Consider the following 6,336-nt stretch of genomic DNA (forward strand, 5'->3'; position numbering starts at 1 on the left):
AACATAACACCACTAATGATAATATAAAATCTTCACTCTTGGTATTTTACCGTACGCTACAATTTTCTTCTCCCTCCAACTCCTCCGCTCGCTCTGTCTTTTTCTACTCCAACCTCATCTACCCCAACTTCCCGTGTTACCCTGCCCTTTGACCTCAAACCGGATTGGCTTAACATCATAATCAAAATTAAAGCAACAACATAGATTCACAAAACATTCATCTTACTCTCTTCATATTTGTAACCGGTACATTTTAACATGCGTTTTTTAAACAACAGATATACATTTCCAAATGCTGTATTCAGTAAAACATGAACAATATGCATTTCTCATCAAATCAAAATCATACTCTCAAACCTTAAAGTCTATTTATTAAACTATGAACTTAAGTATTATGTATTCAAACTTTTATATTTATGTAATAGGATTGTTTCAACAGAAATGTTTACCACCCGGGCTACACAACTATCGACCCATTGCATTGGCCAGTATCTTGTCTAAAGTGTTTGAGAGAATTATTTGATTGAAATTGGAAATGTATATTCTGACTGCAGAAAATCAGTTTGGTTTTAAAAGAAAACATGGTACTGATCTCTGTATCTATGCTCTGAAGGAGATTGTCAGATTGTCTCAGGTACACAAGTCTTAATTCATCTGTATTTTTATGCTTTATTGATGCTTACAAAGCTTTCGATCGAATTTGTCATGAAAAACTGTTTATGAAGCTAATAGCGAGAGGTTTCCCTAAACCTCTTGTGAGGATTTTGGTGTTCTGGTATGCAAATCAAACTTTTCATGTTAAATGGGACAATGTTGTATCAGCTGCTTTCCATGTTGGTAACGGAGTTCGACAAGGAGGAATTTGATTTCCCTTTTTGTTTAATATGGATATGGACGACTTATCAAGCCAGCTGAATAAGACAAATACAGGCTGTCTTGTTGGTGAATCTATTGTCAATCATCTGATGTACGCAGATTATCTGGTTCCACTCAGCCTGTTGCAACAGATGCTATGGGTGTGCTCTCAGTATGGCTTAGATCATGATATAAAATATAATGCAAAGAAAAGCCACATAATGATAGTCAGAAGTAATCAGGACAGGAAATTAACCTTCCCTACCTTTTATTTATCTGGCAGTCCCCTTGGTGTTTGTGAGGAAATAAAATATCTGCCATGTCATTTCTGATGATTGGACAGATGACAACGATATGTATCAACAGCGCTGTCAAATATATTCTCAGGCCAGTATGTTATTAAGGACGTTTTCTATGTGCTCAGATTCAGTTAAATGTTCCCTGTTTAGAACCTACATAACACCATTGTACACTGCTCATTTGTGGTCTATGTACAGGTAAAGGAGTATACAGATACTGAAAGTAGCCTACAATGATGCTTTTAGATTGCTACTTAATGTGCCAAGGTGGCATAGTGCTAGTCAGTTGTTTGTGTCTAAGCACGTACCAACCTGTAAGGCAATCCTGAGACAACTGATGTATGGTTTCAATGATGCTTTTAGATTGCTACTTAATGTGCCTAGGTGGCATAGTGCTGGTCAGTTGTTTCTGTCTAAGCACGTACCAACCTGTAAGGCACTCCTGAGACAACTGATGTATGGTTTCATGTGTCGACTGGACAAGTCTGAGAACTGAATAGTAGAGGCCCTGGTCAACCCTCTAAAGAGCTGCTATCGATTACTTGGAACTTAAGACTACATTGGCACAAAAGTCTTCATACTTTTTATGCACTGTATTATCTATGTTTTATGTTTTCGTTTTACTCTCTTTTTTATAGCTCTATGTCTGTTATTTTATGTGGAACTTGGCGTCTGAAATAAAGATTTATATATATATAAATACATATATATATATCAATGTTTCAGGATTTGTATAACTTTTTACCATTGCATACAAAATCGGAAATGCAATACTAAAAAGATCAGCTTTTGTTAAGAGATCCAAGATTACAAGATCCACAAGGCCTTGGCTAGAAACCAAGGAATGAGTGGGGGCTTGGTCAGCCCACACTCTCCTGAAATGTTGCGTGTGCGTCTTGCCAAGCCCGCGCGTGTGTAAGTTAAGGCTGAGTGTGTGAGGATGTGGAGCACGCGCGGGCAGGAGGAGGGGAGACATTCATTGGAAATTTGGCTAGAAATTAGCCAAGCAAGCATGTTTCAAATATTCACCAAAAATCGACCTTTGATCTTACAGTCAACTTTTTCACAGATTTGTGTTATAAACATTCTCAAGAGTCTTCATATGAACTTGTGATTGAATCAGAGTATCAGTTTTTGACTGGCTGATGTGTAAAGCATTATTTTAGCGTTAGCGATAAGTTCAATTTGCTTTATATCAATCATTTTTGGAGATATGAAGTTGCCTTTGCACACGGTAACATGTTGTAGTGTCTTCCATCGATATACCAAGTTTCGTGTTGATATCTCAAAGATTTGCTGAGACAGGACTTCACATCCTGTTTGGCGGCTTTTCTGATGAATTTGATTGGCTGTACCGGACAAACGGTTGTGAGGATCAAAATTCTTTTCGATAACTTTTGTGACGCTTGGTCTGAAGATCATCTCTGGTAACTTTGAAGAAGATATGACAAAAATTGTAGGAGGAGTAGGCTTTCAAAGGTTTTTGATAAAACCGGAAGTAGCGGAAAATCTATATAACCGGAAATTGACGCCATGGGGTGCGTTGAACTCGGCTTGAACCAGGGAATCCAATGGTACCTCATTTTTGAAAATGGGTCATACGGTTCAAAAGTTGCGTGTGTAAACACAAGTCCAACTTTGACCCATTGGTGGCGCTGGAGTGGTCTAATGGGAGACATGAAACTTGGTGTAGGTATAGAATCAACTGTCCTTAATGAGTGTGCCAAATTTCACAAAAAGTTGTCGAAGTGTTCTAGGGGCTGCCATTGACTTCCATGGAACAAGAATAATAATAATAATAAAACTAACAATAACAATAGGTTTCCTCCTGACGGAGGAATCCTAATAATAAAACTAACAATAACAATAGGTTTCCTCCTGACGGAGGAATCCTAATAATAAATATAACTGCAAGCAGTAATGGCGGATTCCTCCAAACATTGCGAACCATTGAAAAATGTATATTCTTGACAAATTGGAACTGTATAGAAAAATCTATGCTGCAGAATTACCAATGGGATACCAAATCTGAAATATAATACCATCAAGATCCACAAGGGCCTTTATTTCAACCCAAGGAGTGAAGGGAGGGGGCTTGGTTAGCCTATCCATTCCAGAAAGCCTTTGTGCTTTAGGGCGTGGAATGTAGCGCCACCTATGGGTAATGGTGGGACAGTTGTGGTGTGGTAATTACCCTTGGTCTATACTTTCAAAAAAGCTCGACCAGAGCATACCCCCCACTCTCAGGGTACCGAGCTTCAGCTCAGTCATGATGCTGGGATGAATGTAGGCCTATATGTAGAGACCAGGGAGACAGACACACCGGCCAGCTGCCCTGATGGGTCCGTGGTAGATCATTAATGCGGGTTGTATCCTACAACGCTCGTGGCCTCCGAGTAGGACATACTGCTGCTGATAGATCAAGACGTTTGGTGGTGGACACATTGCTGGACGAGAGTGACATTGTCTGCCTTCAAGAAACCTGGATGGCCAAGCAAGATCTGGACAAATTGAACTCCCTACACAAGATGTTTCATAGTGCTGGAGAGTCCACTACCAATCTCAGCATGAGAATGGTTTGTGGGAGGATAGCTGGTGGTGTAGCTATACTGTGGAACATAAAATATGACCCAACGGTAAAGGTGGTGTGGCTTAACGTTGACTGGGCTATTGGGTTGGAGTTTAATCACAATGAAAATAAATTTACTATTGTAAATGTGTACACACCATATGAATCCTATGACCATGAGGATGAATTTCAGAACAGGTTAGCTTTTATTCAGTCCTTCATAGAGGACAATAGTTCATGTTGTGTCTATGTCATGGGTGATTTTAATGCTGAAATGTCAGATAAGCGTTTATTCGCACAACATCTGCAGCAGTTCTGTAATGAAACTAAATTAATTATATCAAGCGTTATTGCCTGATACAAGTTTTACCTATATAAGTGAAACGTGGCACACAACTTCCTGGCTAGACCATATTGTAACCACAGCCGATGCTCATGACTCACTGGAAAGTATAGAGATGTGTTATGGGCTGGCCACCACTGATCACATACCAGTTGCTATGCTGCTAAATGTTGAGATTGTACCCTTGTTGCTGGCCCCCCAAGAAAACTGGACTGGTCAAAATTGACCAAAGAGGTTCGGCACAGATATTCTCTATTAACTGACAGCTTACATAGTGATGTTGCATTTTCTAGGGATGCCCTAATGTGCACGGATATGAACTGCAAGGATAAACATCATGCTGAAAAGCTCTGTGCCATGTATGATGATATTGTCAAATGTCTTTATGCTTCCAGTGAACCTTTTATTAATCACAAGAGTAAGGTCCCTAACGCACGGCCTGTCTGGAATGAGTTTGTGTCTGAGCAACATGCTGCTGCTAGAGAAGCCTTTAGAGTCTGGTCAGAGGCAGGCAGACCCAGACAGGGAGTGCTGCTTGATAACAAAAACCTCACAAATGCTAGATTTAAATATGCACTCGTTTCATTAAGAGAAATGAAAACACAATGAGAGTAGACTCGCTGGCCAGAAAGATGCAGAATAACAATCTTACTGACTTCTGGAAGGAGGTCAAGATCATAAATAATAACAGAACTCCCCTCCCTTCTGATATCAAAGGGGTTAGTTGTCCAGAGAAGATTGCTGATCTATGGCATGAGCACTACAGTAAACTATTTAATTGTGTTCAAAGTAACACAGTGAGAATTGATAATCAATATAAAGGTATCTCTGCAGACTTGATAGTTAGATCAGTAGATATTTATGATGCCATCCACATGCTAGACAACAACAAAGCTTGTGGTATGGATTCCATTTCTGCAGAGCATCTAAAAAATGCCAGTTATAGACTCAGTCCATTTCTAGCCATGTGTCTCACTGGAATTATGGTTCATGGTGTTCTACCGAACTCTATTATGTCAGTACTGTTAGTGCCTGTTGTTAAAGATAAGGCTGGTAAACTGAACAGCATAGACAACTGTAGCGCCTCTCTAGTTTGGTGGATTTGTAATGAGAGGTGGCTAACCTGAGTTTGTTAGTAATTGTTACTAACTTAAACCAATTTAACATATGAAAAAAACAATACAACCAACTGTTAAACAAAAACAGGAAAGATTTACTTCAGACAAAAAATCAGTTCTTCAGTTATTGGTTCAACATTTACATGACATCGTAATGCACATGGACACACAATACAAACTAGCCGGCAATGCTAACTACACGAATACCTTAATTCAGTACAGTTCTACGGTGCAGGCCTGAGTGTAGCTCGTGTGCGTTGTAGCCGTAAACAAAATGGCTGTTTCGCCAGGATGGCACAAAATAACAAGGAGCTGGTACCTCGGATCAGCAGTGCGGTAGCACACGCACTGCGGCAGAAGGGCGGCAGCAGGTGAAGGAGAGACCGACCAAATACTCTCGTGGATTTACGAGACGAACCAACTCAGGAAGAAGACTGAGGACGACGACAATCCCGACCTCCACCGGCTCCAACCTGGCACTCGCTGTCGCTAGTCTGGCGGCAAAGCCCGTGCTTTATCCAAAACCGCCAACAGCCAAACTCCTCTTTCTGGGTTATTGTTGTTGGTTGAGATATTCACCCAACAATATAAACATAACACCACTAATGATAATATAAAATCTTCACTCTTGGTATTTTACCGTACGCTACAATTTTCTTCTCCCTCCAACTCCTCCGCTCGCTCTGTCTTTTTCTACTCCAACCTCATCTACCCCAACTTCCCGTGTTACCCTGCCCTTTGACCTCAAACCGGATTGGCTTAACATCATAATCAAAATTAAAGCAACAACATAGATTCACAAAACATTCATCTTACTCTCTTCATATTTGTAACCGGTACATTTTAACATGCGTTTTTTAAACAACAGATATACATTTCCAAATGCTGTATTCAGTAAAACATGAACAATATGCATTTCTCATCAAATCAAAATCATACTCTCAAACCTTAAAGTCTATTTATTAAACTATGAACTTAAGTATTATGTATTCAAACTTTTATATTTATGTAATAGGATTGTTTCAACAGAAATGTTTACCACCCGGGCTACACAACTATCGACCCATTGCATTGGCCAGTATCTTGTCTAAAGTGTTTGAGAGAATTATTTGATTGAAATTGGAAATGTATATTCTGACTGCAGAAAATCAG

This window comes from Hypomesus transpacificus, unplaced genomic scaffold, assembly GCF_021917145.1.
Source record: "Hypomesus transpacificus isolate Combined female unplaced genomic scaffold, fHypTra1 scaffold_242, whole genome shotgun sequence".
Classification (NCBI taxonomy): domain Eukaryota; kingdom Metazoa; phylum Chordata; class Actinopteri; order Osmeriformes; family Osmeridae; genus Hypomesus; species Hypomesus transpacificus.